Consider the following 12,905-nt stretch of genomic DNA (forward strand, 5'->3'; position numbering starts at 1 on the left):
TTTTGAAATGATATTTTAAATATGGCAAGGTGTTATGTATGGATGAGCAAGCACATGTATTTGACTGTACAAAGCGTACAAGAAGAATTTTTAACTGAAGAAGACTACTGTGTGACCAAAGTTATTGAACGCTGTTCTTTGTTAAAGAAGGACATGTTGCCAATAACGGTCGTTATAGAATGCATTACGTAGCACCATCTGCAATTCGGCGCAATGTCAATTAACGTTTTAATTGCACACACGGCTTGCCAACTTAATGGATTCATCACTTTGAACATTTTAACGATTTTTAATTGAACTAAAACATTGTGAGTGTTTCTGATTATTACCGCAATTCGTTAATCGTCAACAGTATCCTACCCTGTCATCATTACTACCGAGGCAGTCATAATTGAAAGTGTTAAAATTATTTCAATAGAGAGAAGATTAATCACGTTTCCAGGTAACTTGAATCAAGTAGTTCACGAAACCAGATCAAGTAATGTGTAATGTTCTTCGTGCATTGGAGTGTTTATACTGCATTCAGTCAGTTTGTGGTTTTCAGATTCAAGAAATAAGCTTAACAGCTTAAAGAGCTCTCATTTGGAATTATTCATTCCTAATTAATTTCAGATTAATAATATGTTGGCTGTGATATAATCATGAACAAATGTTGGTGTTGTAAAGCAGTTTGATCCATTAATGTTTCACTGACAAAAATCATTAACATCCTCTACAAACTTCCTATTTTTGAGCACATGTTCATTTAAAACTCGGTGTGGATTTACTGAAAACTGTGTCCATCTTATGGAGGATAGAACAATTATTATCTAAGCTGCCTGCAGAAAGTTTTTCAGTTCTGGCATGTATGTCAACTGTGGATAGCTTATTTTCATTGGCTCTTCAATTCTCCTTAAATCTGGTACGCATTTTTCTTCCTCTCTGACCAATGAAAAAACTGTCACAATCATTATATTTTATTCTATATACGCTAGGCAAACTAAATTTTGATTCATTGCTACTAGCGTATGTAGTATTACGTTCAGTAGTGTTCACTGTGTGAAGTCTGAGCCATACATTGATAAATCTAAGTGCTTTGGTAACCTACCACAGGTATTTTGCCTAGGTGAGACTTACTGTCATTGTTTTTTAGCCTCGCGGAGTGGCCGCGTGGTTAAGGATACCATGGCGCCAATTGCGAGTTGCGCGGCCCCTCCCGCCGGAGGTTCTATTCCACCCTCTCGCATGGGTGTGCGTGTTGTCCTTAGAGTAACTTAGTCTAAGTTAAATAGTGTGTAAGTCTGGGAACCGAGGACCTCAGCAGTTTGGTCCGTTAGGAATTCACATATATTTTCAGCTTTTTTGAATATTTTGTAATGTCATTTCTCAGTTTTTATTAGAGTTTCTATACTTCCTTGTTCTTTTTCACCAATGTCTGACACAATTTTCGATTATAGCCGTTATTCTCGGCTCCATATTTTAATGTGTTCAGTTCAGTTACTGATTGCTTTTGAAATGGCGTCCTAGTTAGGAGCTCATTCATAGTGAAAATATGCTGTGCTACAGTGTTCAGGATGACGATGAACTGAGTATGATTACATCTGTTGGAGTAGGGTTTTGGAAAATATTAAATTAGTGTTTACCGTCATCACTTGTTATGTGATATCACGAAAATTGTTTTGTTTTCCTTTCTGAAATTTCCGTTGATGAATTTCATGTTCCTATAGATTTTACTGACCTCTTGATAGATGTACTATTGTACCCATTAATTAACATTTTCATCTCATCACCATTCCATCTACAGTAACAATTTTCATACACAGACCACAACTTTCTTTAAAAATTTTGTGTGTTAGTTATATACTTAAGCTAACAGGCAACAGCTCACAGTTAGTCCATTATACTGTTTATATGTTGTTGTTGTTGTGGTCTTCAGCCCAGAGATTGGTTTGATGCAGCTCCCCATGCTACTCTATCCTGTGCAAGATTCTTCATCTCCCAGTACCTACTCCAACCTACATCCTTCTGAATCTGTTTAGTACATTCATCTCTTGGGCTCCCTCTACGATTTTTACCCTCCACGCTGCCCTACAATACTAAAATGGTGATCCCTTGATACCTCAGAATATACGCTACCAACCGATCCCTTCTTCTAGTCGAGTTGTGCCACAAATTTCTCTTCTCTCCAATTCTATTCAGTAGCTCCTCCGAAGTTATGTCATCTACCCACCTAATATCCAGCATTCTTCTGCAGCACCACATTTCGAAAGCTTCTATTGTCTCATTGTCTAAATTATTTATCGTCCACGTTTCACTTCCATACATGGCTACACTCCATACAAATACTTTCAGAAACGACTTCCTGACACTTAAATCTATAATCGATGTTCACAAATTTCTCTTCTTCAGAAACACTTTTCTTAACATTGCCAGTCTACATTTTATATCCTCTCTACTTCGACTATCATCAGTTATTTTGGTCTCCAAATAGCAAAACCCCTATACTACTTTAAGCGTCTAATTTCCTAATCTAATTCCCTCAGCATCACCCGATTTAATTCGACTACATTCCATTATCCTCGTTTTGCTTTTGTTGATGTTCATCTTATATCCTCCTTTCAAGACACTGTCCATTCCGTTCAGCTGCTCTTCCAGGTCCTGCGCTGTCTCTGACAGAATTACGATGTCATCGACAAACCTCAAAGTTTTAATTTCTTCTCTGTGGATTTTAATTCCTACTCCAAACTTTTCTTTTGTTTCCTTTACTGCTTGCTCAATATACAGATTGAATAACATCGGGGATAGGAAACAACCCTGTCTCACTCCCTTCCCAACCACGGCTTCCCTTTCATGCCCCTCGACTCTTATAACTGCCATCTGGTTACTGTACAAACTGTAAATAGCCTTTCGCTCCCTCTATTTTACCCCTGCCACATTCAGAATTTGAATGAGAGTATTCCAGTCAGCATTGTCGAAAGCTTTCTCTAAGTCTACAAATGCTAGAAATGTAGGTTTGCCTTACCTTAATCTATTTTCTAAGTAAGTCGTAGGATCAGTATTGCCTCACGTGTTCCAACATTTCTACGGAATCCAAACTGATCTTCCCTGAGGTCGGCTTCAACCAGTTTTTCCATTCGTCTGTAAAGAATTCGTGATAGTATTTTGCAGCCGTGGCTTATTAAACTGATAGTTCGGTAATTTTCACATGTGTCAACACCTGCTTTCTTTGGGATTGGAATTATTATATTCTTCTTGAAGTCTGAGAGTATTTCGCCTGTCTCATACATCTTGCTCACTAGATGGTAGAATTTTGTTAGGCCTGGCTCTCCCAAGGCTGTCAGTAGTTCTAATGGAATGTAGTCTACTCCCGGGGCCTTGTTTCGACTTACGTTTCTCAGCGCTCTGTCAAACTCTTCACGCAGTATCGTATCTCCTATCTCATCTTCATCTACATTCTCTTCCATTTCTATAATATTGTCCTCAAGAACTTCTCCCCTGTATAGACCCTCTTTATACTCCTTCCACCTTTCTGCTTTGCCTTCTTTGTTTAGAACTGGGTTTCCATCTGAGCTGTTGATATTCATGCAAGGGGTTCTCTTTTCTCTAAAGGGCTCCTCAATTTTCTTGTAGTCAGTCAATATAATACCTAAATGTACAGTGTTTTCCCTCCTTAAAATAGACATTGTATGTGTGTTTCAAAAGTGCTATTTCTAGGGTAACCTATGCCCGATTTCAGTCGGATCAAAAGACAAAACGCAGGTTGTAGTAAACATTATATTGTATTGTTGTGTAAATATGGTGTGTCCATATTAGTACAGAAAGTGAGATTCATAGTTCAGTAGATTTTTCTGGTTCTAAAAATTGCCATATAATGCAGTATTACTACGTGTTGTTATGCTTGAACGTACTTCCTCTTGTACAGGGAAGAAACTCAGTTTATGCCTAACTAGGTTGGCGACCGTATTATTAACAATTGGTAGCATCTGCTGTGTATGTTTCTGGTCCGTCCTAACGTGCAGTTACACTTTGGACTTGCTTGACGTATCCTTGTTGTTACTGAGTGGGTGTAAGTCTAATTTTGCCTCCATTCAGGTACACGCGGTCAACATATTTACTAAAATCCTTTCTTATAAGGTGAAACCCGTCAACGTATCATAGTACCGGCTTTAAAGCGTTAACGTCCGCCCGAGCGGAGGCGTTACAAGTTCTTACACCTAGTGATATGCGCCTCTACGTCCTTACATTTGCCCTGTAGCCATCCCTGCTTAGCCATTTTGCACTTCAAGTGGATCTCATTTTTGAGACCTTTGTATTACTTTTTGCCTGCTTCACTTACTGCATTTTTATATTTCCTCCTTTCATCAATTAAATTCAATATCTCTTCTGTTACCCATGGATTTCTATTAGCCCTCGTCTTTTTACCTACTTGATCCTCTGCTGCCTTCACTATTTCGCCTCTCAAATCTACCCATTCTTCCTCAACTGTATTTCGTTCTCGCATTCTTCTCTATTGTTCCCTAATGCTCTCCCTGAAGCTATCTACAACCTTTGGTTTAGTCAATTTATCCAGGTTCCATCTTCTCAAATTCCCGCCTTTTTACAGTTTCTTCAGTTTTAATCTACAGTTCATAACCAATACATTGTGGTCAGAGTCCACATCTGCCCCTGGAAATGTCTTACAATTTAGAACCTGGCTCCTGAATCTCTGTCTTACCATTATATAATCTATCTGAGACCTTCCAGTATCTCCAGGCTCCTTCCATGTATACAACCTTCTTTTATGATTCCTGAACCAAGTGTTAGCTATGATTAGGTTATGCTCTGTGCAAAATTCTACCAGGCGGCTTCCTCTTTCGTTCCTTACTCCCATCCCATATTCACCTACTACATTTCCTTCACTTCCTTTTCCTACTATCGAGTTCCTGTCACCCATGACTACTAAATTTTCGTCTCCCTTCACTATCTGAATAATTCCTTTTATCTCATCATACATTTCATCAATCTCTCCGTCATCTGTGGAGTTAGTTGACATATAAACTTGTACTACTGTGGTAGGCGTGGGTTTCGTATCTATCTTGGTCACAATAATGCGTTCACTATGATGTTTGTAGTGGCTTATCCACATTCCTAACTTTCTATTCATTGTTAAAACTACTCCTGTATTACTCCTGTTTGATTTTGTATTTACAACCCTGTATTCACCTGACCAGAAGTCTTGTGCCTCTTGCCACTAAACTTCTATAATTCCCATTACATCTAACTTTAACCTATCCATTTCCCTTTTTAAATTTTCTAACCTACCTGCCCGATTACGGGATCTGACATTCCACGCTCCGATCCGTAGAACGCCAGTTTTCTTTCTGCTGATAAAAACGTCCCCTTGAGTAGTCCCCACCCAGAGATCCGAATGGGGGACTATTTTACCTCCGGAATATTTTACCCAAGAGGTCGCCATCGTCATTTTACCATACAGTAAAGCTGCATACCCTCGGGAAAAATTACGGCTGTAGTTCCCCCTTACTTTCAGCCGTTCGCAGACCAGCACAGCAAGGCCGTTTTGATTAGTGTTACAAGCCCAGATCAGTCAATCATCCTGACTGTTGCCCCTGCATTTACTGAAAACGCTGTTGATCCTCTTCAGGAACCACACGTTTGTCTGCCTCTCAACAGATACCCCTCTGTTGTGGTTGCACCTACGGTACGACTATCTGTATCACTGAGGCACGCAAGCCGCCCCACCAACGACAAGATCCATGGTTCATGGGGGGGGGGGGGGGGGGGCTGTTTATGTATCACACCATTAAAAGGTAAAAATAAATACATGACAGAACAGTTTTTACGATTGCTCATAAGCTGATCATTTACTTATATTTGGGAATGTCAGTTGTAAATTGTCAATTATATCACATTTACAGCTTCATTTCCAAAATAATGACTATATTGGCAACACATTGCTCCTAGATTACTTCTTGTCGTGTTTTAGCCACTATGTTTCACTAGTCACCCAGCCTTAGTGTTCACCCTCTGTCAGTCTTCTCCGACCACTGCTGGGAGCAGGATTGATGATTTACTGCAGTTTTATTTCGAAATCGCGTCATGGCGAACCTTTTGTATAACGTAGAACCATCAAGACCTGCACATAACTCGATAAAAAATCTGCATAACTCAAGAACTTCTTCTACCATACTATGAGAAGTCTACTCTTCCATACATGTAAGATTCCAGTGAATGAAGAGGGTTAAGAGGGACCAGGAAGGGTTGGGCAATGAACACCACTCTAGTCGGCCATAAACTTGTGTGCAGGCTGTTGAATGCCATCCATCGAATTAGTGTTCGACTGGTAGTTGATGCTCTGTACATCCTGGAAACCGTTGTGCACCCCGTCGTTACGAAAGAATTGAATATAACGAAGCTACACGCTAAGTTGGTCCCCAAACTGTTGTCGGACGAGTAAAAATCTGATTGTGAGTGAACTGAAGGAACAGAATGATTTGAGCAACGTTATTACCACTAATGAATCGTGCAAATTTCAGTGCGACACAGAGACGAAGTGCCCTTCTCCGAGTGGTACACTTCGCCTCCCTGAAACAGAAGAAGGAGAGGATGAGCAAACTGAAGATAATGATGATCACGTTCTTCACGTAGGACACCGCAGCCGTATATCTGTTAAAGGACATTGTAGTGTTTGCACCTTGGCTGCTGATTAGATTTATTTACTTTACTTAATTTTGCACGATTAGCCAATGTCGGCCATTAGAGTCCATTCCGAAGTGCTGTCCAAAAAAGTACAACAAAAATGCAGGAAACAAAAATATTTTTAAACAGGATAGCCCAAAATTCGTACTTGCTGGAGCCAACATGTTAAAATAAATCCAGTTATTTAGCAGGGACATGACTGTTCTGAAAGCGAGCACATATACTTGCAAGCGGATAGTTTATACAGCGAGTTTTAAACACGAGAATGAGCCCAGCAAAGCGTGTGTCTGTGTGCCCCTGGGTCCCTGGCGAAGAACAACGTGGCAATGCTGCAGCGGTCCCCTATGGTCTGGCCTCACTGCGAACGACTTCTTTTTATTCTGCAACGTGAAGAACGTAACAAGGGACAGCGATTTAACTACACTGAGGCTATCACAGCCCCTATGACAAAATTCTTTAAAAGAGATTCCAGTCAAGGCCCTCGAGTGGATGTGCCGGTCGTGGGAGAATCGGTTGAAAAATGTATAGATGGTCATGGACAATACCTTGAAGTACATAACCCTTTTTTAAATTAGTTCATGACTTTTGGGACACACCTTGTATAATTTGTTCTAGCAACTACGTTTGAAAATACATTATCAGTTAAGTGTTGCAGGTATCTTGCCTGCTAATAAACTGACTGAGAACTTGTATCAGAAAATTTCAGTTTTGCAATGCATATGTATTTATTTTTGAAATAATAAGTGTATGTGGCAATACATTACTGCTGCATTCCTTATATGGCAATATTTCCAGTTAATTAGTTAACATAATAAATTATAATAAGTATAACAGAAGTTCCTAAAGTCTGCTATGCTGTACAACATAATGATTGTTCAGTTTCTTCAAGTTTTATGTGAGATGCATAGTGAATACCCACTTACCTAATTTCTTTCATGTTTTGTAACAGACTGTTTTTACGAGGTTCTTAACTTGTATCATTTCATTATTTATAGACAATGTTTAAATAATAACACGTTCCCTATTGTGAGAGAATATACATGTCAATTTTGATATAACATGAAGAGAATGTACGCAATGTACAGACGATAACACTAATAATGATATATACTGACAGATAAATACTCGCTATCTGGCTTACAATTCGAATGAATGTAGATCTGTAACTCAGTATCAAATATGACAATGTCATGTTATATGCAGGTTATATTATGAATGTATGTTAACACATGTTCTTTCATTTTTGCTACTTGCGCTTATAGTGCTACATATTCGCAATCTAACAAGTAATCATCGATTACATTTCGATATTACAGACGTGTGGTCCTTACCATTAAGAAATTTAAAGTTTTAGAAGTAAGTGTTTAATGCTTTTGATGATTATCCAATTGTTTTATGTCTTACCTATTGTGTCTTACTAAAAAACTGTATGCCCTTGTTTGTGTATGTTATCCATATTCTGTCGAAAGATATCCGATTAGGTTGAAAGTAATTTTTGAGTAACGGAACAAAATATTTTAACACATGTGGTTATTTTACAAGAAAATATATGTAATGTAAAGCTCTCGGGTTTTCAACTAAGTGAGCATGCCGAAATGGCGCAACGTTTCGATGATTACCACTTCCTTCATCTTCTGGCAGTGTGTTAAGTTGGCAACTTGGTTATTGTTATACGTATAGGGGCTGCAATACGGTCGTGGCCCCCTCGCCAAGAAACGGTGTGGGTGGAGGTGGGGGAAAGGGCCGCACTCGACAGTCAGACTCTTCCTCAGTCGCCATAAAGACATCTCTTGACTAGGAGTGTTCGTGGCATATTTTCGCCCGTAAATAGTTCCAAGTAGACCTTAGTTGGTGGTCATTATCTCTGCAGTCATTAAAACAGAAAAGTATTTTGCGCATTCCTTTTTAGCAGGTGTAGCTGTATCGCCAACAGGTTGACTGAACATCGTAGACCATTTTCGGATCAAGTATTTACGAGATACTCAGGCCCTTTTTGCCCTGATGGAAGTGAGAACGAATCGTGAACATTAAGTTAGCATCACAAATCAAAAAACAACGTTACGTGAAGCCGTCCAATAGTCCTTCATTGTCACCTCACAAGCAAGTTGGCAGAGTTCTCTCAGTCCATTAACCCTTCGATGTGTGATGGGGGTCTTTCAGGCTCGAGAGCGAATTAATTATCCTTTTAATCATATTAAAGTCCCATATAACTGGATCCTACTTTATGTAATCCTTAAAAATACGTCTATTATAAAATGATATTCAATATAGCAAAGGTTAATGGAAACAATGTTTTCTTAATTTTGTGCACATAGTGCATGAATGGTGGTACCAGTGATATTTTTATATTGGGAATCGTTGCACGTTTTAGACTCTAGCAACGGCAATAATGGGATTCCTGTTGAAGTTGATCTCAGAAGTTAAAAGTGTTGCTCTCATAGGTGATGTAAGTAATTACGCTTGTTATTCTCTCTGTTTTTCTTTCTTCTCTCTTTCTGTGACAAAATAATTATTTAGACTTTCTTTTTTATCCAATGAACGTTCGTTTCTTACAGTATGCAATCATCTAGTACTTCTCTAAAAAGACAACCTACTTATAGTACAAGGTTGGACGAATGTGAATCTAATGTTGCTTCCAAAGATGAAACTGATCCTGCATACAGTTGTATATCAGACAGGTCAGAATTGAAGAAAATAGTGACGAATCTTTTAGTGCAAATGATGTAAGCTTACAAAGAATAGCCTCGCCTGTTAATAAAGCGCAGACTGCAAATTGAAATAGTAGAATTACAGCAGTAGCTACTCTTCGCCATAGAAATAATCCATAAATCGCACCTGAAATGAAACCGTTTAAAATAAGTTTTCGTAATAAATGTATCAAGGTTGAAAAATAAGGGAGTTTATAAAAATCTCAGTGGGTGTTCTGAGGCCTCCACAAACGTTAACGAGAGTCCGAATACTCATGCATCCAAGGGTTAACGAAAGTTCTAGTCGTCAGACAAGTCTCTCTATCGCACGTATCTGATCTTTCATGCCTTGTTTGATGTCCTCTAATATTTATGTGCACCAATATCTCATAGTGCTTAAGCCTTTCCCTGCAGCGAAGCTTCTTTCCTGTGCTGGACAATATGGAAACATCCACCCTGCTAAATGATCAATTATCTGCATGTAAGTTTTGGAAGTTTGAAAGGTTTATAGATCTCTGATTACGTGGGACCGTATTTCTTACAATAAAGTACCGAGTTACAGCTCACTATGAGGATCCAAGGCCTCTAAATACTTTAACGTTCGCTGTATTCTGTAACGTAAACGTTCTTTATGTAAACCGTGCGAATGTAAATTTCGATCGTAAGTAATTTTCAAGCACCTGAAATAAACCAGTATGGAAGAGCATTGCATTATCTGCATGCATCGCCATGTGGAAATAAAACATTCCGTAGCCTCCAGTAACATAATCACTTTAAAGTTTAATAGTTCTACTTACATGCATGATGTCACGTATTACATAGTGTAATTATCAGATTCTTTTAGCTTACACGTACAAAACGGGACGTCATATTACATAATTACATAAGGACTGGATCCCCATCAATAACATTACAACGTCACATGTTGTACAATGAAATGTTGTAAGTTATTGATGTTGTTTCGGTTCTAATGTAGGTATGGAATACGACGTCTGGTTTAGTACGTGTAAGCTAACAGAATCTGATAATTACATTATGTAAAACGTGACATCGTGCAGGTAAGTATAAATATTGTGGTTTAAATTAGCTAATCACACGATTTATCCTCTAGTCATCCTTGCTTAGTCTTTTTCTGTTTACTCCCAGACTCATTTTATAGACGTCTGTTTCCCTCTCGCCTACTTCATTTGCTATAGTTTTATATTTCCTCCTTCTGTGAATTAGATAAAGTATCGCATGTGTTATCCAACGGTTCCTGTTGTGGCTTTCATTTTCCCTAATTGTTCCCTGCTCCCTACACTGTTACATCCCTCTAAGCTTCTCATTCATTTTCCATAAAAATACTTTCACTCATTTTAATTTTTAATTTTCTGCTTTAATACCATTTCCTTTGTTTAGTAACTACTAACTAATCGTCAAAGCCCACATTTGCTCCTACATCTGATATAAAATTTAAAATCTGGTTTCTGAATCTCTCTCTGAAAACTTACAGTGTCTTCCTGTCTCTTCCAGGTAATCTTCTTTCATGATTCAGAAATCGCAGAAATGATTAAATTGTGCTCAGACCAAACTTCTGTCACGCTGCTTCCGCTTTCTTCCTTTCCCTTAGCCTGTGGTCTGCTATTTTTCCTTCTGTTCGTTTCTCTATTATCAAATTCTAATCTCCCATTACAGTTAGACTTTCATCACACTTTCTTTCAATAGTCGATATATTCTTTCAATCTCTTCTTCACCTGCTTAGCAAGTAGACATATATACTTGCTTCGTTACGGTGGATCTCAGCTTCATATCCAACTTGGCTAGGAAAATGCATTCACTATGGTGGTCATTGTATTTACATCTACAACTACATCTACATGGATACTCTGCAAATCACATTTAAGTGCCTGGCAGAGGGTTCATCGAACCACCTTCACAATTCTCTATTATTCCAGTCTCGTATAGCGTGCGGAAAGAATGAACACCTATATCTTTCCGTAGGAGCTCTGATTTTCCTTATTTTATCTTTGTGATCGTTCCTTCCTATGTAGGCCGGTGTCAACAAAATATTTTCGCATTCAGAGGAGAAACTTGCTGATTGGAATTTCGTGAGAAGATTCCGTCGCAGCGAAAATCGCCTTTCTTTTAATGATGCCCATCCCAAATCCTATATCATTTCGGTGACACTCCCTCCCATATTTCGCGATAATACAAAACGTGCTGCCTTTCTTTGAACTTTTTCGATGTACTCAGTCAGTCCTGTCTGGTAAGGATCCCACACCGCCCAACAGTATTTTAAAAGAGGACGGACAAGCGTAGTGTAGGTAGTCTCCTTAGTAGGTCTGTTACATTTTCTAAGTGTCCTCCCAATGAAACGCAGTCTTCTCCACAACATTTTCCGTGTGTGCCTATCAATTTAAACTGTTCGTAATTGTAATACATCGGTATTTAGTCGAATTTACGGCTCTTAGATTAGACTGATTTATCTCGTAACCGAAGTTTAATGCGTTCCTTTTAGCACTCATGTGGATGACCTCACACTTTTCGTTATTTAAGGTCAACTGCCACTTTTCGCCCTATTCCAATATTGCTTCTAAATCGTTTAGCAGTTTGTTTTGATCTTCTGATGGCTTTATTAGTTGATAAATGACAGCGTCATCTGCAAATAACCGAAGACGGCTGCTCAGATTGTCTCCCAAATCGTTTATATAGATAAGGAACAGCAAATTGCCTATAACAAAACTTTAAGAGAACGCCAAAACTCGCTTCTGTTTTATCCAGTCACATAACTGAGACGATATTCCATAAACATGCAATTTCACTACGAGCCGCTTGTATGGTACAGTGTCAAAAGCCTTCCGGAAATCCAAAAATACGGAATCGATCTGAAATCCCTTGTCAATAGCACTCAGTACTTCATGTGAATAAAGAACTAGTTGTGTTTCACAGGAACGATATTTTCTAAACCCATGTTGACTGTGTGTCAACAGACCGTTTTCTTCTGGGTACTTCATTACGTTCGAACACAATATATCTTTTAAAATCCTGCTGCATATCGACGTTAACGTTATGGGCCTGTAATTTAGTGGATTACTCCTATTATCTTTCTTGAATATTGGTGTGACTTGTGCAACTTTCCAGTCTTTGGGTACGGATCTTTCGTCGAGCCAATTGTTGTATATGATTGTCAAGTATGGAGCTAATGCATCGGCATACTCCGAAATGAACCTAATTGGTATACAGTCTGGACTAGAAGACTTGCTTTTATTAAGTGATTTACGCTGACTCACTACTCCGAGGATATTTACTTCTACATTACTCATCTTGGCATTGATTGTTTCTTGCCGTTAACATACTTTACATACAACCAGAATCGCTTTGGATTTTCTGCCAGGTTTCGAGACAAGGTTTCGTTGTGGAAACTGTTATATGCATATCGCATTGAAGTCCGCGCTAAATTTCGAGCTTCTGTAAAAGATCGCCAATCTCAGATTTTGCGTCTGCTTAAATTTGGAATGTCTGTTACGTTGTTTCTGCAACAGTGTTCTAACCCGTTTTGTGTAC

General features: G+C 38.7%; 1 protein-coding gene across 2 annotated transcripts in view; it reads right to left on the minus strand.

Moving 5' to 3' along the window:
- The window catches only part of LOC126161479 (circumsporozoite protein-like), a 52,424-nt gene that overhangs the window by 13,079 nt on the left and 26,440 nt on the right, over positions 1-12,905 (minus strand). The window lies entirely within an intron of this gene.

Source organism: Schistocerca cancellata, chromosome 2 (genome assembly GCF_023864275.1).
Source record: "Schistocerca cancellata isolate TAMUIC-IGC-003103 chromosome 2, iqSchCanc2.1, whole genome shotgun sequence".
Taxonomy (NCBI): domain Eukaryota; kingdom Metazoa; phylum Arthropoda; class Insecta; order Orthoptera; family Acrididae; genus Schistocerca; species Schistocerca cancellata.